Raw genomic sequence first — 20,853 nt, forward strand, 5'->3', positions numbered from 1 at the left:
GAAATTACAACGCATAATCTGCTACAATATAAACATGAAAGCTTCTAATTTTGGAAAACGTATAGCCAAATATCCAAATTTAATTCAACAGAAAAAATATGTTAATGAAATTACGATGCACATTATGCAAAGCAAGAGGCAAATGGGATAGCACAAAGGGATTCATACCTGTCAGTACGTCTGCAGCCTAAGACGACAGGAACAACACACAGAAGATGACCCCTCAACCAAATCACAAAGCTATATGTCCGAGCGCCAATGGACGGCCTCGCTGGTGGGCAGGACCTGATCCGCAGCGCATGTCCTGCCCTCGGCAAAAACTGGCCACAAACTTCACCTCCTCCAAGATTTGGCCATGGATGGGCAAGCAAATCAATCTGGTACAACAACAACACTTACAATTTGGTACAACATCTCCCCATGTACGGGAGGGCACTCAAATTTGGGGCGGCAGCGTCAGTTTCTTTTTCCGCTAGCAATTTTGTACAGCATCGCTCCATGGACGGCCAGGGCACTCAGATATGGGGTAGAATCACCCATGGACTGGCTGCCTCGATTTCTTTCAATTCCCTTCAAAGGCGAAGAAGAAAGGAAATGTTTTTTTCCACTCTACAAAAGCGGTGTACATCCCTTCAAGAGAAAAGAAAAACGTGCACATTTCTTCTCACAAAAATAAAATGGGGGGATGGGAAATTGAGAAGCACGTTATACAATATTTTTTTTAATTAAGCGCGTTCTACATTGGTTTGACTAAACTGAGAGGGATGAAAAAATGAAGATGCAACTTTAATTTAAATTGCTTATACGATTGGGTCCATTTCGCTTCATAATTTCATACAAATAAATGGACGAAAGATCTAGCAAATAATTGTTAAGTAGACAAAACATACAAAGAAAACATATTCGCTCGGTGAAAAATAGCATGGTCAAAGCACACCCTAAATTTTGGTCCAATCATTTTTTAAAGATATTTTTATCCAATCTAAGAACAAAGTATGCATGGAATAAAATTTAAATAACCGTATGCGTAGATCTTTAAAACATAACTTCACATTAAGATTTTGTTTGAAATTATATAAAAAGCATACAGTAATGTTCTAATCAATACAAATGTAAATGCTCATACATACGAACATACAGTCGTTCCTATGATCGAACACACGCATGTCCTACATCTATGAGCACTTTCGAAAGACTGAATCAAAAAATCATTTTCATATTGACAAAGTCGCCACAGACGCATTCGTAGTCGACAGGAAATCTTCTCCAACTGAACCCACATCATCGGAAGGCCTAAAACAAATCTAGCAAATTGAGATTACCAGTGTCAAGTCTAGAACTTAAACCTATAGACTAGGGATACCACCATCCTCCTGACCATTCAACTATATATTGGTTCGCAAAAAAATACCTTCTAAAACACTCACAAATACATTACAAATCTTTACAATAAATATATCATATATAATTTTCTGTATAATAGGAAAAATGAACACATACAAAGAAAAAATATTTGCATGTTAAAATATTTAATGAATGCTAAAATATCACATTACGATGTTAAATGCATAAATTAAGTCAAAAGTCAAAGAAAATCTAATCATAATAAATATCTAGCCGCGCAAATGCGCGGGTAGCCCCGCTAGTTATTATGAGAGTGAAAATATGGTTATAGAAATTTTCATGTTACTCACTTATCTCTCTTTGTGCTAAATTTATCAATGCTTCCTTATTGCTCTTTGCGTGTGCTTAATATTTTTTGTATTGATAATTTATTTGACTATAAAATGACTATGCATAGGAAGTATGTTAGACTTAAATGATTTTTTCATGTCCTATATGACACTCCCTTTGTGCTTCAATTCTTGTCTTTTATGTGATCTTAATTATTATAGAGGCCTATCTTAATGGCAATAATGAAAGAGCTTGTTGGGAGACAACCCAATATTTTATGTTTGTTTTTTATAAAATAATTATTTCTATTGCAATGATAGTGTTTTATTATTATCGCTTGTGCTAAGTAAACCCTTTGAGATGATTTGTGTGATCATTAGAATTGATGCAGTGCAAAAACACAAACTTCAGCGTCCAATGTAGAATTTCTATGATCTTACTAGAACGTCGTTTTGATCTAAAGGTCTTACACAATATTTATATACAAATTCCTCAGGCCTTCCTAATTATATATATTTTTTGGAGTTACACAAGTATGGTACTTAACTATATCTTTACAAACTGTGCTATTTTAGAGAAATTTTGTTTTGCTTGCATAGTTTGCTTGTTTGATGATGCTATGGATTATATCGGGGGTATAAGTCATGGAGAACTTATAATACAGTAAATTATACAATAATTAAATGTGAATTAATTTATAACGGTACCTAAGGTAGTTTATATGTTTATTATACTAACAGATATCATGAAGTTTTTGTTGAGTTTTGTGTGTTGATGTTTTTGAAATTTTGAGGGTTATCGCAATGGATAAAGGAATAAGGAGCGGCAAGAGACTAAGCTTGGGGATGCCCAACCACCTCAAGGTAATATTCTAGGAATACTTGGGCTTCTAAGCTTGGGTATGCCTTGGAACACATTCCCTCTTTCGTCTCAATCCATCGGTATGTCACTTGGAGCTATACTTTTATTCATCGCATGATATGTGTTTTGCTTGGAGCGTCGTTTGCTTTAGTTTGCTTTTTGTTTTTAGTTCACCACAATCATTGTTTGCTGGAGACGCCTATTTGAGAGATACACACTATAACCATGATTTGTTACAATACTCTATGTGCTTCACTTATATCTTTTGAGCTTAGATGTTGCTCTAGTACTACACTGATATTATTTAGAGGATGGTGGTGTATATAATTTATAGAAATAATTGCACTCTCGTTCTTCATATATATTTGACCGAGAGTTAATAAATAGTTACGGTAATTTGCATGGGTAATAAGACTAGTCAAAAAAATAATAGGTATCCAATGAGTGCATAGTCAAAACAACATGTAGCACATAAAAGACAAAGCATGGTTAATGATATTGATGTGGTAATGTGAAAGAGCATGAGTACATGATCATTCGTTAATATGAGTATAGTGAATTACAGGTTGTTATCTTGTTTTTCATCCAATTTTTTTATGGCATGGTGATGATGTGTGACCATACTTATCCTCTTGAAATCCTAGTGTTAATTAAGTCGGGGACGTGCGATGGTTAACTCCTACCAACCTCCTCCCTAGGGGTATGCGAGTAGCGCTTTACTTCTACAGAACTAAAAAAATCTTGCAATAAGTATGTGATTTCTTTATGAATAATGTGAATTCATGGATATACGCACTCTCACCTCCACATATTTGCTAGCCTCCTCGGTATCGTGCATTGCTCATTCTCACCTCAAGGATCGAAGCAGCTTTCGCCGATGTATCCAAACCCTATGACATGATACACTCTGTTGCACATAAGCCTTATTATATCTTCCTCAAAACGGCCATGATACCTACCTATTATGGCATTTCCATATCCGTTCCGAGATATGTTGCCATGCAAATTCCATTGTCGCATCATATGGCGTATACTTCCATTGTCATATTGCTTTGCATGATCATATAATCTCACATTGTAGTTGTGGCAAAGCCAATGCTCATCATTTTTTATACATACTACGCTTGATCATTGCACATCCCGTTACATTGCCAAAGGTATTCATCTAGAGTCATATCATCCTATCAGTCTTTTATATTGAGTTGTAAGTAAATAAAATTGTGACGACCATCATTATTTAGGGCACTGTATAAGTGAGGAAAGTATGATGGAGTCAATGATTCCCCCACACATCGGGAAGAGACTCCTAAAGAATAAAAGAGAAAAAGGAAAAAAAATAAAAAGATAGAAAAATAAAGAAAAATAAATAAATGAGAGAAAAGAGATAAGGGATGGTGCTACTACCTCATATTCCACACTTATGCCTCAAAGTAGCACCATGTTCTTCATATAGAGAATCTCTTGTTTTGTCACTTCCATATGCTAGTGGGAATTTTTCATTATAGAAATTGGCTTGTATATTCCTTTGTCGGGCTTCCTCAAATGCGCGAGGTCTTCATGGGCAAGCAAGTTAGATGCACACCAAGTTAGCTTCAGTTGAGCTTTCATACACTTATAGCTCTAGTTCATCTGTTGCATGGCAATCCCTACTACTTACATTGATATCTATTGATGGGATCTCCATAGCCCGTTGATACGCCTTGTTGATGTGGGACTTTCTTCTCCAGTTTCACCCCTTTGAAACTTATCACCATATACTATTCCACCTTTATGCTATATCCATGGTTCACGCTCATATATTGCACAAATATTAAAAAGTTGAAGAGCGATAAAAAGTATGATCCAATAGCCTGACTTTAAATCATGGTGCTTTACATTTGTATTTATGTGGTGAAGATGGAGCCATGATATATTTATATGATAAAATGAATAGCGGGTAATCATTCTTTCAGTATCGTATGCTTTGAAACTTAATGCTTACGTTTCTAACTATTACTATGTTGATGTATATTAATTCATCATTTCTCAATGATAAAACCTGCAATAGGTTACATGTTGTGTAGCATGTCACATAAAAAATCCTATTTTTATCATTTACCTACTCGAGGATGAGCAGGAATTAAGCTTGGGGATGTTGATACGTCTCCAACATATCTATAATTTTTCATTGTTCCTTGCTATTATATTATCATTCTATGACATTTTTTGGGTGTTTATTTACCAACTAATATTATTGTTGAGCACTAACCTATTGACCTAGTGCCCAGTGTTAGTTGCTATTTTTTGCATGTTTTGGCTTTTCGGGTTTACAGCACAAAACGAAGTCCAAATGCCCCGAATTTTTTTGTGATTTTTTCTGGACCAATAGAAGACATGGAAGCTTTGTGAGGGGTCCAGATGCATGACGAGAGGAGAACCACACAACCAGGCACATACGCGGGTGTAGGGTATGCCTGGTTAGTTCATGCTCCCCTCGCCTACCTCCTGGCGTATCTCTTCGTCCTATAAATTTACGTTAATCCCAAAAAACCTAGAGTGTCACATGAAACACTTTTTCCACCGATGCAAGTCTCTGTTCCACCATGTGCCCATTTGGAGCCCTATTTCGATGCTTTGTCAGAGGGAGATCAATTATGGAGGGCCTCTACATCATCCTTGCTGATTCCATGGTGATGTGTGAGTAGTTCAACACAGACCTATGGGTCCGTAGTTAGTACCTAGATGGTTATGTCTCTCTCTCTCTATTGATCTTTGATACAATGATCATCGCATCTTTGCTTCGATCTATCTAATGTAATTCTGTTGTGCATTGTGTTTGTTGGGATCCGATGAATTGTGGATTTATGTTCAGATTATTCATGATAAATATCAGAGTCTTCTCTAAAATATTTGTGATTCTTATGTGGGTTCAATTTGATGGGTTTCTATATCCCAGTGATAGAAGGGGACAAGATATGTCTTTGTATTGTTTCCACAAAGGGTAAAACGATGGGGTTTGTTCATGTTAATTGAATTCCCTTTGTCTACATAATTTCACTGTTCTCCAAGCATTACTCCGTTTTAATTAATACTCTAGACGCATGCTGGATTGCGGTCGATGGGTGCAGTAATAGTAATAAATGCACACAATAGTTGGCCTATTTTCTTATGGATGAGATGCCTATATACACAAGCTCATTGTCGTGAATAAATATTGCATAACTATCTGCCTTTCTATCAATTGCCCAATAGTAATTGGTTTACCCATTGTATCCTTACTTTCATGAGAGGTGCTGCTACGGCAACAGACAAGAGCGCCACAAATTGACACGTTGACGGAGACTGGGATTGCGTTGGTTTTTCCCTTGAAGAGGAAAGGGTGATGCAGCACAGGAGCAGTAAGTATTTCCCTCGGTTTGAGAACCAAGGTATCGATCCAGAAGGAGGGTCTCGTCAAGTCCAGAGTACCTGTGCAAACACAAACGAGCTTTCACCCAACGCTTCAAAGGGGTGCAACGAAGTAAAACGTGTAAGGCTGAAAATATCGTGTGGAGTAGACCCGGGGGCCATAGTGTTCACTAGAGGCTTCTCTCAAAATAGCAAATATCACAGTGGGTGAACAAATTACTGTCGAGCAATTGATAGAACCGCGCAAAGTCATGACGATATCTAAGGCAATGATCATACATATATGCATCATGTCCAAGACAAGTAGACCGATACTTTCTGCATCTACTACTATTACTCCACACATCTACCGCTATCCAGCATGCATCTAGTGTATTGAGTTCATGACGAACAGAGTAACGCCTTAAGCAAGATGACATGATGTAGATGGATAATCTCAAACCAATGATGAAAGCCCCATCTTTTTACCCTTGATGGCAACAACATGATGCGTGCATCTCTACCCCTTCTGTCACTGCGTCAGGTCACCGCACGGTATGAACCCTAAACCAAACACTTCTCCCATTGCAAGAATCATAGATCTAGTTGGCCAGTCAAAACCCACAACTCGAAGAGAATTACAAGGATATGAAATCATGCATAAGAGAGATAAGAAGAAATTCAAATAAGATTCATAGATAATATGATCATAAATCCACAATTGATCCGATCTCGACAAACACACAGCAAAAGAAGATTAAATCAGATAGATCTCCATCAAGATCATGGAGAACTTTGTATTGAAGATCCAAGAGAGAGAAGAAGCCATCTAGTTACTAGCTATGGACCCGTAGGTCTATGGTGATCTACTCACGCATGATCGGAGAGGTCATGGTGTTGATGAAGAAGCCCTCCGTGTCCGAATCCCCCCTCCGGCAGGGCACTAAAGCGTGCCCCAGATGGGATCTTGCGGAGAGAGAAGCTTGCGGCGGCGGAAAAATACTTTAGATGATTTCCTGATTTTTTGGGATTTTTAGGGAATATATAGGCGCAAACCCTAGGGCAGAGGGCGTCCAGGGGGCCCACAAGCCTGTGGGCCGCGGCCTCCCCCCTTGGCCGCGGGGTGAGGGCTTGTGGGGCCCCTGGGCCCCTCCTAACTTGGCTCTCAAGTCTCCTGATTTTCTTCCGTTACGGAAAAATTCTTTTCGGGGATTTTATTCAGTTTGGACTCCGTTTCAAAATCTCCTCTGAAAGGGGTCAAAAACATGGAAAAACAGGAACTGGAACTTGGCACTGAGTTAATAAGTTAGTCCCAAAAAATATATAAAAGGCATGCAAAACATCCAAAGTGTGACAAGATAATAGCATGAAACCATCAAAAAATATAGATACGTTGGAGACGTATCAAGCATTTCCAAGCTTAACTCCTGCTCGTGCTTGATTAGGGAAGTGATAAAGAATGAATTTTTAATGTGGAATGCTACTTAGCATAGTTGTCCTTTGCAACTTCTTTCACGTGACATGAATGTTGATATTTGTAAGATTCGAAACAAGAGTTTGCTATTGACATGGAAACAATAATACTTCAAGCAAACTAGCAAGGTAATCATGAACTTTCAAAATAACAAAGCCAAGGAAAGTTATCCCTACAAAATCATATAGTCTGACTATTCTCCATCATCCTCACACAACTAATGTAAATCATGCACAACCCCGGTATTGGCCAAGTAATTGTTTTCAAACTCTTACTTTCTCAAAAAATTTATAACTATCACGCAATACGTGAGCGCGAGCCATGGATATAGCACTATAAGTGGAATAGAGTGTGGTGGTGGTTGTGAGACAAAAAGGATGAGATGGTCACATTGACTCCGCATATCAAAAGGCTATGGAGATGCCCATTAATAGATATCAATGCGAATGAGTAGGGATTGCCATACAAGATATGCACTAGAGCTATAAGTATGTGAAAGCTCAAAAGGAAAACTAGTGGGTGTGCATCCAATTTGCTTGCTCACGAAGACCTAGAGCAATTTTGGGGAAGCCCATCATTGGAATATACAAGCCAAGTTATATAATGCAGATTCCCACTAGCATGTGGTAGTGAGAAAGCAAGAAGCTCTCAATCATGAAGAACATGGTGCTATTATGGAGCACAAGTGTGGAAAAAGATAGTAGCATTGTCCCTTCCCTTTTTTTCAATTGGGCTCTTAGGCCTCTCTTTTTTTCTTCCCTTTTTTTGGGCTCTTTGGCCTCTTTTTTTTAATTCCTCACATGGGACAATGCTCTAATAATGATGATCATCACACTTTTATTTACTCACAGCTCAAAGCTCAAAATGATGATGACTCTATAGGAAATGCCTCCGAAAGTGTACCGGGATGTGCAACGATCTAGCATGGCGTATAACGTTGAAAACATCTCGCTAGCTATCTTATGATCATGCAATGGCAATATGAGAGTGACGACACAAGTCATGAGACAGAACGGTGGGAGTTGCATGGCAATATATCTCGGAATGGCTATGAAAATGCCACAGTAGGTAGGTATGGTGGTTGTTTTGAGGAAGGTATATGGTGGGTTTGTGCACCGGCGAGAATTGCATGGAACTAGAGAGGCTAGCACTAGTGGAAGGTGAAAGTGCATCTATACGATGGACTCACATTAGTCATGAAGAACTCACATACTTGTTGCGAAAGTTTTTATTAGTAATCGAAACAAAGTGCTAAACGCATACTCCGAGGGGAAGGGTTGGTAGGTGTTAACCATCGCGCGATCCCAACCTCAACACAAAGGATGACAATCAATAGATCAATTATGCTCTGATTTCCTAACATAGCGGTTCACCATACGTGCATTCTACGAGAATCACTAACTTCAACACAAGTATTTCTAGATTCACAACACCCCACTAACATAGCTCTTAATATTACCAATTCCAAATCTCAAAACTCTTTGAGAGGAATCAAAACTTCTCTTTCTATTCAATGCACATGAATTTTGAGGCTTTTGCATCCTCTTTGGGTATCTATCACCTTTGGGACTACTTTCATAGCATAAGCCAACTACCAGTCACGCACCGCCGTGTTCTAAAAGATATAAGTGAAGCACACAGAGCAAAAGTATCTAGCTCAAAAGATATAAGTGAAGCACTATGAGCATTCTAGCAAAATCACGATGAGTGCATGTTTCTCTCTCTCCAAAAGGTGTGCAACAAGGATGATTGTGACACAACAAAAAGAAAAGACTCCTAAGATACAAGAAGCTCCAAGCAAAACACATGTCATGTGGTTAATAAAAATATAGCTCTAAGTAATGTTACCGATGGACTGAAGACGAAAGAAGGGATGCCTTCCCGGGGCATCCCCAAGCTTAGGCTTTTTGGTGTCCTTGAATTTGGCTTCGGATGCCTTGGGCATCTCCAAGATTGAGCTCTTTCCACTCCTTATCTCTTTGTCCATGATAACATCACCCAAAACTTGAAAACTTCACAACATAAAACTTAAACAGAAACTCGTGATAACATTAGCACAAGAAAACAAACTACCACTTCTTTTGGTACTGTAGAAACCTTAAATTCTATCTATATTGGTGTTGGTCTACTATATTCACTTTTCCATGGCTAGTACCCCCGATACTAACCATAGTTTCATCAAAACAAGCAACCAACTCAACAAAAACAAAATCTGTCAAAAACAGACCAGTGTCTAGCAATCTGTATACTTCGTATACTTCTGGTACCTCAAAAAATCTGAAACAATTACGATGGCCTGGGAAAAAGGCATATCAACCACCAACAAAAATAATCAAGTCAAAATCTCTTTCTGAATAAAAATGAAAAATCATCTCGTGAGCGAAAAGTTTCTGTCTTTTTCTAGCAGGATCAAACAACCATTACCAAGACTAGTCATAAAGGTTTTGCTTGGCTCAAACACAAAAAGAAACACAAAAAACACAATCACAACAGAATTGTGATGGTGTAGACGAAACAAAACAGAAAAAAGGTAAATTCATTGGGTTGCCTCCCAACAAGCGCTATTGTTTAACACCCTTAGCTAGGCATTGATAATTCAATGATGCTCACAAAAAAGACAAGAATTGAAGCACAACGAGAGCATCATAAAGCATGTGAAAATCACATCTAAGTCTAACATACTTCCTATTCATAGGCATTTTATAGGAAAACAAACTGGCAAGACAACCAATAGTTACCAAATGCAAGGAAGAAGAAAGAGACAATAGCAATCTCAACATAACGAGAGGTAATTTTGTGGTATGGAAGTTTCTACCACCATATTTTCCTCTCTCATAATAATTACATGTGGGATCATATTCGAATTCAACAATGTAACTATCACATAGGATATTCTATTCATTATCCACATGCATGCAAAGTTGATGCTCTTCAAAAATAGTGGGATTATCATCAACTAAAGTCATGACGTCTCCAAACCCACTTCCAATAATATTGCAAACATCATATTCATCATGAGGCTTGGACAAATTTTCAAGATCATAAGAAAAATCATCGCCCCACTCATGATCATTGCAACAAGTAGTGGACATAGCAAAACTAGCATCCCCAAGCTTAGGGTTTTGCATATTCTTAGCATGATTATCACTAATAGAATTTATAGTGAAACCATTGCAATCATGCTTTTCATCCAAGGAGCCCTCGTGAAAACACTTCATAAATTTCTTCCTCACAATTTTCAGATTCACGCATCTCAAGGAAAACTCCATAAAGATAGTCAAGTGCACTCAATTCACTAGCAATTGGATCAACATAATTGGATCTCTTAAAGAGATTAGCAAGTGGATGAGGATCCATATCACTAGATTTTCAGCAAGCAAGATGCAAGAATATTGAAGGCACATGGCACACAAGCGAACAGAAAGCAAGCGAGAGAAAAGGGCGAACGAAAAGGCAAACGAAAAAGGAAAATTGGTGAAGTGGGGGAGAGGAAAACGAGAGGCAACTGGCAAAAAAAGCAAATGCAAGAGATGAGTTTGCGACACTTACTTGGATGAGTTCTTGACTTGATCCTCCTCCCCGGAAACGGCGCCAGAAATTCTTCTACTACGGCAACAGACAACAGCGCCAGAAATTGACACGTTGACGGAATGGGTGATGCATCACAGGAGCAGTAAGTATTTCACTCAGTTTGAGAACCAAGGTATCGATCCAGAAGGAGGGTCTCGACAAGTCCAGAGTACCTTCGCAAACACAAACAAGCTTGCACCCAACGCTTCAAAGGGGTTGTCAATCCCTTCAAGATTGTTTGCAAAATGAGATCTAAAGGCGGAAAGTGCAAGAAGTAAAAAGTGTAAGGCTGAAAATATGGTGTGGAGTAGACCCGGGGCCATATGTTCACTAGAGGCTTCTTTCAAAATAGCAAATATCACGGTGGGTGAACAAATTACTGTCGAGCAATTGATAGAACCGCGCAAAGTCATGACGATATCTAAGGCAATGATCATACATATAGGCATCACGTCCGAGACAAGTAGACCGATACTTTCTGCATCTACTACTATTACTCCACACATCGACCGCTATCCAGCATGCATCTAGTGTATTGAGTTCATGACGAACAGAGTAATGCCTTAAGCAAGATGACATGATGTAGAGGGATAATCTCATGACAATGATGAAAACCCCATATTTTTACCCTTGATGGCAACAACACAATGCGTGCCTCGCTACCCCTTCTGTCACTGGGTGAGGTCACCGCACGGTATGAACCCAAAACGAAGCACTTCTCCCATTGCAAGAATCATAGATCTAGTTGGCCAGAAGAATATGAAATCATGCATAAGAGAGATCAGAAGAAACTCAAATAAGATTCATAGATAATCTGATCATAAATCCACAGTTCATCGGATCTCGACAAACACACCGCAAAAGAAGATTACATCAGATAGATCTCCATGAAGATAAGGAGAACTTTGTATTGAAGATCCGAGAGAGAGAAGAAGCCATCTATTTACTAGCTATGGATCCGTAGGTCTATGGTGAACTACTCACGCATCATCGGAGAGGTCATGGTGTTGATGAAGAAGCCCTCCATGTCCGAATTCCCCTCCCGCAGGGCACCAGAACGTGCCCGAGATGGGATCTTGCGGAGACAGAAGCTTGCGGCGGCGAAAAAGTACTTCGATGATCTCCTGATTTTTTTGGGATTTTTAGGGAATATATAGGCGCAAACCCTAGGGCAGAGGGCGTCCAGGGGGCCCACAATCCTGTGGGCCGCGGCCTCCCCCTGGCCGCGGGGTGAGGGCTTGTGGGGCCCCTCGGCCCCCCTGCCTTGGCTCTCAAGTCTCCTGATCTTCTTCTGTTACAGAAAAATTCTTTTCGGGGATTTTATTTCGTTTGGACTCCGTTTCAAAATCTCCTCTGAAAGGGGTCAAAAACATGGAAAAAATAGGAACTGGCACTTTGCACCGAGTTAATAAGTTAGTCCCAAAAAATATATAAAAGGCATGCAAAACATCCAAAGTGTGACAAGATAATAACATGAAACCATAAAAAAATATAGATATGTTGGAGACGTATCAGGTGCCACTAGGGAAAACTACGGCCCTGGGTCTATTCACTAGTAAGTTCACAAATGCTACAATACCTTGTTGTTATTATTTACTTTCTTTTTTATTTTGCAATTTACAATTCTCTACTACATACCACACTACTTACAAGCTTTAAAATAACGGGTCCATGGGGGATTGACAACCCTCTTTCATGCGTTCGGTGCAAGTGTTTGCTTCTTTATGTGTAGCCACTAAAGACGGGGGTTAGTTGTTACTCCTATTGGTTCGATAAACCTTGGTTTTCTACTGAGGGAAAACCTTACTTGTATTGTGTTGCATCAGCCGTTCCTCTTCACGGAAAATCCAATGCAGATCATAATTATTTGGGGTATGCGGTAGTACTTTGCTTCGAGAGAGCTAATAGGCTTTGTAATAAATACATGAGTTTTTATGACTAATGTGAATACATGGATATGCACACTCTCACCTTTCCATATTTTCTAGCCTCTTCGGTACCGTGCATTACCCAGTCTCACCTCAAGGATCCGTGTAGCCTTCGCAGGTGCATCCAAACCCCGTGATATGATACGCTCTATCACACATAAGCCCCATCATATCTTCCTCAAAATAACCACCATATCTACCTATATGGCATTTCTATAGTCATCCCGAGATATATTTCCATGTAGCTTCCACTGTTACATCACATGAGTTGTGTGTTCATCATCATATTGCTCTTCATGATCATGTAGCTGACATAGTACTCGTGGCAAGGCCATCATTAATCATTATTTACATGTTAAGCTAGATCATTGCACATCCTAGTACACTTTTATAGGCATTCATATAGAGTCAATTCTTTTATATCATCGTTGAGTTGTTAGAAGTAAATAAAAGTGTGATGATCATCATTACTAGAGCATTATCCCAGTGAGAAAAGGATGATGAAGACTTTGGACTAAAATAAAATAAAAAACTAAGAAAGAAAGAAAAAAGAAAAAGAAACATAGAAAGAAAAGGAAAGATAGGAAAAACACAAAAAATAAAAAAGAAGAGAAGAGAAGAAAGAAAGAGAGAAAGAAAAAAGGAAAAGAAAAATCACTATTCCAAAAATCATCCGATATAGCGATTAATCGTGTGATTTATCGGTACTCCGGCGGTGACCGATATGATTATGGCTTATCTTCACCATCTATCATTTGGGACGTTTTATCCCATTCACAAGCAATTTATCAAGAATCTCGTGATAAATCGGGCCTATTTTTAGCATGATATTGGCAAAAGCATATATTTATTTCTATTTTATGGGCTTTGTTATGATATATGTGCTATTGTACTATTTTTTGACATTATATGAGGATCATAAGTCTAGGAATGAAGGTAAACCTTCTGTCCAATATTTTTTTTGACATTGAATATATCATACTTCAGTTTTGAGAACCTCGGATTTGTACAAAATAACCAATTAATAGTCCACTGAGAAAATCAATTAATCATCCGATTTCTTATTAATCTCTAATCCCGAGCTGACCGGACGCTAATGATGAGCGATATCCTCAACGTTGGAAAAAAGAGAAGGGGTAGTGCTACTATCTTAATTTTCCACACTGTTACTTAGAGGGAGCTTGATTTGTCATTTCCATATGCTAGTGGGAATTTTTCATTACAACACTTGGCTTGTATATTCCGATGACGGGCTTCCTCAAATGCATGAGCTCTTCATGAGCAAGAAATTTGTATGCACACCCACTTAGCTTCTATTGAGATTTCCTACACTTATAGCTCCAGTGAATTTGTTGCATGGCAAACCCCACTACTCACATTGATTTCTATTGATGGGCATCTCCATAGCGCTTTGGTCCGCCTAGTTGATGTGAGACTTTCTTTCCAGTTTGACTCCCTTTGATCCCTACCACCATACTCTATTCTACCCATATGCCATATACATGGTTCACGCCCACGTACCGAGTCAGGTTCGAAATGTTGAAGCGCATTTCAAGTACGATCCAATTACGTAACCTGACACCGAGGTGCTCAAGAATTATACTTACACGGTGAGGACGGAGTCATGCAATGCTTATATGATAAAATGAGTAGGGAATAACATTCTTTAAGGATCATATGTTTTTAATATGAATGAATATTTTGTTTATGTTTATGGATATTATTCTGTTGATATCAATTAGTCAATTATTTTTCCAAATTGTACCTAAAAGAAATTACATGTTCGGTAGCATGTCGCATCAGACATTCTATTTTTATCATTTCCCTACTCGAGGACGAGCAGGAATTAAGCTTGGGGATGCTGATATGTCTCCACCGTTTTGATTATTCCATGATATTATATTGTCATTCTAGGATACTTCATATGCATTTATATGTTGTTTTATATCATTTGAGGGAACTAACCTATTATCCCAGTCCCTAGTGCCAATTGTTGTTTTCTGCGTGTGATTAGATTTTCAGGAAACTAGTACCAATTGTAGTACAAATGCTACAAAACATGTTGAAAAGTTTTCTGGAAACAAATAAGACATGGAAGCTTGTGAGAGAGGTTGGACACCGCACGAGGCAGTGCCAAGGCAACATGGCACGCCCAGGATGCTAGGGCGCACCCTGTTACATTGGGACCACCTCGTGGATCCATCTGACCTAACTCCGCCTCTATAAATTCTTTAAAATCGGGAAAACACCAGATAGCAACCCAAATTACTATTTCCACCGTCACAAGTCTGTGTTCTGTTGTGATACGATATGGAGCCCTATTCCGGTGCCCAGCTGATTGCTTGTATCGCGTTGGTATTTCCCCGAAGATGAGAGGATGATGGAACACATTAAAGGTAAGTATTTCCCTCATCCATGAAACCAAGGTTATTAATCCAACAGGAAAATCAAGCACCACTATGCAAACAACACCTACACACAAACAACAAAAAATTGCAATCCAACGCGTAAGAGGAGTTGTCAATCCATCAACGGTATTGAGATAGATTAAATTGAATAGGTTTTGGTAAATAGATCTAGCAAAAACACAAAATAAAAAAATAATGTAAAATTATAGCAAGGTATTTTTGGTTTAATACGAAAATGGACCCGGGGGCCGTAGTTTTCGCTAGAGGCTTCTCTCAAGAAAATAGCATACGGTGGGTAAACAAATTATTGCTGGGCAAATGATAAAAAGTCGAATAATCATGACGATACGCAAGGCAATGATCATGTATAAAGGCATTGCGTCCAAGATTAGTAGACCAGCTCCGACCTGCATCTATTACTATTACTCCACACATTGACCGCTATCCACATGCATCTAGTGTATTAAGTCATGGGAAACATAGTAATGCAATAAGAACGATGACATGATTTAGACAAGATAAACTCACGTATGAATAAACCCCATCTTGCTACCCTTAATAGCAACGATACATGTGTGTGATGTCTCTTTCTATCACTGGGATTAAGCACTGCAAGATTGAACCCATTAAAAAGCACCTGTTCCCATGGCAAGAAAAGCAATCTTGTTTGCCAAACTAAACCAAACTTTCAAGGAAGAAATACGAGGCTATAACAATCATGCATACAAGAGTTAAGCCAAGACTTAAATAATATTCATAGAAAGAAAAAATCATAAACTCGCAATTCATTGGATCCGAACAAACACACCGAAAAAAGAGTTACATCAACTAGATCTCTGAGAACATCAAGGAGAACATTTTATTAATGATCAAAAAGAGAGAAGAAGCCATCTAACTACTAGGTATGGGCTCGTAGGTCTGTGGTAAACTACTCATGCATCATCGGAGGGGCAACAAGGATGATGAAGAACCCCTCCGTGATCGTTGCCCCCTCCGACACAGTGTTGAAAAAGGCCTCTAGATTGGATCTCATGGTTTTGGAACTTGCGGCGGTGGAAACTGTATTTTTTTGAATCCCCTAGGGTTTTGGGATTTTAGAGTATTTATAGAGGTGGAGGTATGTCAGGAAGCTTCCCGTGGGCTCCGCTACCCACATGGGCACGCCTGGGGTGACTCGCGCGCCATGGTGCCTAGTGGGCCCCACGGGCCTCCTCCCATGTGCTCCTTTGGCTCCATGGTGGTCTTCTGGGCAGAAATTTTTCCAAAAGTTTCGTGCCATTTGGACTCTATTTCATAATGATATTGTGCAAAGTAAAAAACAAGCAAAAAGGAACAACTAGCACTGGGAACTATGTCAATAGGTTAGTCCCAAAAAATGATATAAAGTTGCTAGTAAATCTATATAAAACATCCAAGATTCATAATATAACAACATGGAAGAATAAAAAATTATAGATACGTTGGAGACATATCACCTTCTGAAGGTGGGATCAATCACGGAGGGCATATACATCAACCTTACTTCTCCCATGATGTTGTGTGAGTAGTCTACCATAGACCTTGGGGTCCATAGCTAGTACCTAGATAACTATCTCTCTCTCTCTCGTTAATCTTCAATACAAAGTTCACCGTGATTCTCACGGTGATATATTCAATGCAATTTTCTTTGTGGTGTTTTTGTTGGGATCCGCTAAATTGTGGGTTTATGATGAGATTATTCATGAATATTAATTAACTCTTCTTTGAATTATTTCATGCATGATTATTGTAGCTTCGTGTTTCTCTCCAATCTATCGGTATGGTTTGGCCAACTTAATTGATTTATCTTCAGTGTGAGTGGTGCGTTGTGATGGCTTCGATTTTGTTGTGCTCAATACCAATGACAGGAAGGGACATTACATGTATTTGTATTGCTCCCATTAAGGATTAAAAGATGGGGTTCATTCATATTGATTCAGTTTACTTTATCTACATCATGTCACATTGCTCGAAGGATTACTCTGTTTCATACTTAATACTCTAGAAACGTGTTGTATAGCAGTCGAGGAGTGGGGTAATAGTAGAATATGCAGGTAAGAGTCGGTCTACTTGCTTATGTATGTGATGTTGTGGGATCGGGAAGTGACATCTAGAGGTGGGTGAATAGATTGCTTGACAAAATAAAAAACCTAGCCTTTTCCCAATTGTAATGGTTGGCAAGTTTTAGCAATTCTAGCAAGTTTAGTACACCCTACAGATGCCAGTCAGTGAGTATGGCAGCAGAAAGTAAAGACAGGAACATGAAAGTAAGGACTAGAGATAGGAAGACCAAACGCAATTCGGTACACAAAGTTTTTTCTCGTGGTTCCGATAGGTGGTGCTATCGTACGTCCATGTTGATGGAGACTTCAACCCACGGAGGGTAACGATTGCCAGAGTCCATGGAGTGCTCCACCCATAAGGGTCCACAAAGTAGAAACCTTGTCTATTCCACCATGGCTTAGGTCCACGAAGGACTGGGCTCACTCGGGTAGATCTACACGAAGTAGGCGATCTCCTTGTCGTACAAACTTCTTGTATCGACTCCAAACAAAGACGGAGGCTCCCAAGTGACACCTAAACATTCTAGGAGACACCACTCTCCAAAAGATAATAGATGTGGTAAACATTATGAACTCCATGCTCTTGTGATTCACAAGATAGTATCCTAAACACTCAATCACTCTTTCACAGGTTTGGCTTGGTATAAGAGATTGATTGGGTGGAAAGCAACTTGGGGAGGCGAGAAATTAGGATTCATAGGGTGGGAGTGGAAGATTTTGATGTCAACACATGAGTAGGTGGCTCTCTCTCAGGAAATGGATGGGGCAAGTGTTGGGTCGTTCTAAATGCTTCCTCTACGAATATAGGCTTCACCAAAAATTTAACTGTTACGACATTATTTTCCAACTTGGTGAAACCGAATCAAAAAACTCAGTTGCATCAAATAGTGCAAAATGTGGCAACTTTTGGCACTTCGATGAGACCGACATATAATTCTCGGTGAGTCTCATTTTTGGCTGACCTAGGAAGTTTCCAGTTTCGGTGCAACTGATTACTAAAACTCAGAAATTATGATTCTTAGAAATAGGTTAACAGAAAGTTGATCAATGATTTCGGTTTCACCGGAATCAAACTTGATGTCAACGACACATTAGGGTTTGGCTTAGAATCTGTTTAGATTGATACTCGGTAGGGACGAAATGGAAAAGTTGGTGGCACCGAATTTGAGTGTTAGGGTTTGGAAATAATATTTTTGTAGGAGAATTCATGAGTATTTTTTCTAGCTAACTCTAAGCATTTGAGCAACAAGATCATCATAGATAACTCATCCCCTTTTAATACTATTGGCTTTCCTATGGACTCAAATGTGATTTCTCAAAAAATGTGAAATGTAGAGTCTTGAAGCTTGAAACTTGGCCAATCGTATTCTTCTCCTTCCTTGGGGCTTCTGCTCACCTTTACAAACATTCTTCTCTATGGACTTTATCTGAAATAAACTAGGCAAAACTATTAGTCCAAGGGTGTATGTTGTCATTAATTATTAGAACCACCAAGGGAGCATATGTGCTTTCAATCTCCCCCTTTTGGGTAATTGATGACAACAAACATCCAAAGCTTCAAATTACGACATGTAGAGATATATGAAGGCTTTGAGAGACACATCAATAAGACACGCTCCCCCTAAATGAGTGCAATCCTTTTTAGAGGATGGTTGCTTTGGAATGCATGAACACACACAAAATAGAGAGGTGATACGTACATTTTGCATCATGATTTATTTTTGATAATTGTGTAATTATTGTCCATTGTTCCTATTATCATACAATTCTATGACCTTTCTCTCTGAATATGCAAGGTACATCACAAAGAGGGAAATATCTAGAAATTATAATTCTCGAACGGGAAACCAAGAAAATGGCAGAAAAATCACCACACTCCAAATGACCTGAAACTTCAAGGAGAAGTTTTACAGAATATTTAGGAATTATTGGGAAAAAACTAGACCAGAGGAGGGCCCACCTTCTGGTCACAAGCCAACAGGGAGCACCCTTATGGCTTGTGGGGCGCCATCAAGCCTCCTTACACCCCTCTTCTCCTATATGGTGTTCTACCCTAGAAAACAATCATAAGCAATATGTTTGTAGAAGCGATGCCGTATCAAGGGGGAATCTTGGTAGAGGCCCTTTTTACTCCGATAGTCAGATTCTGTCGGGGGAATTCCTCTCCAAGAGGTGGGATCAAAGGCATCATCATCACCATTGATTCCTCCTTTGCGGGAGGACTGCTACTTCTCAAACAACAGCGCCAGAAATTGAAACGTTGACGGAGACTTGCTTGCGTTGGTTTTTCCCTTGAAGAGGAAAGGGTGATGCAGCAGAGGAGCAGTAAGTATTTCCCTCAGTTTTAGAACGAAGGTATCAATCTAGTAGGAGAATCTCGTCAAGTCCAGAGTACCTGCGCAAACACAAAAAAGCTTGCACCCAACACTATAAAGGGGTTGTCAATCCCTACAAGACTGATTGCAAAGTGAGATCTGAAGGCAGAAAGTGCAACGAAGTAAAAGAGTAAGGCTGAAAATATGGTGTGAAGTAGACCCGGGGGCCATTGTGTTCACTAGAGGTTTCTCTCAAAATAGCAAATATTATGGTGGGTGAACAAATTACTGTCGAGCAATTGATAAAACTGCGCAAAGTCATGACGATATCTAATGCAATGATCATACATATAGGCATCACGTTCGAGACAAGTAGACCGATACTTTCTGCATGTACTACTATTACTCCACACATCGACCGCTATCCAACATGCATCTAGTGTATTAAGTTCATGATGAAGAAAGTAACACCCTAAGCAAGATGACATGATGTAGAGGGATAAACTCAAACCAATGATGAAAACCCCATCTTCTTACCCTTGATGGCAACAACACGATGCGTGCCTCGCTACCCCTTTTATCACTGGGTGAGGTCACCGCACGGTGTGAACCCAAAACCAAGCACTTCTCCCACTGCAAGCATCGTAGATCAAGTTGGCCAAACAAAACCCACAACTCGAAGAGAATTACGAGGATATGAAATCATGCATATAAGAGATCAGATGAAACTCAAATAAGATTCGTAGATAATATGATCATAAATCCACAATTCATCGGATCTCGACAAACACACCGCAAAAGAAGATTACATCGGATAGATCTCCATGAGGATCATGGAGAACTTTGTATTGAATATCCAAGAGAGAGAAGAAGCCATCTAGCTACTAGCTATGGACCCGTAGGTCTATGGTGAACTACACATGCATCATCGGAGAGGTCATGGTGTTGATGAAGAAGCCCTTCGTATCCGAATCCCCCCTCCGGCAGGGCTCCAGAATGTGCCCCGGATGGGATCTTGCAGAGACAGAAGCTTGCGGCGGCGGAAAAGTACTTTCGATGATCTCCTGATTTTTTCTGGAATTTTTTGGAATATATAGGCGAAAGACCTAGGGCAGAGGAGGCCTAGGGAGCCCACAAGCCTGGGAGGCGCGGGCCCCCCTGGCCACGGCTAGGGGG

This window comes from Hordeum vulgare, chromosome 1H (genome assembly GCF_904849725.1).
Source record: "Hordeum vulgare subsp. vulgare chromosome 1H, MorexV3_pseudomolecules_assembly, whole genome shotgun sequence".
NCBI classification, from domain to species: domain Eukaryota; kingdom Viridiplantae; phylum Streptophyta; class Magnoliopsida; order Poales; family Poaceae; genus Hordeum; species Hordeum vulgare.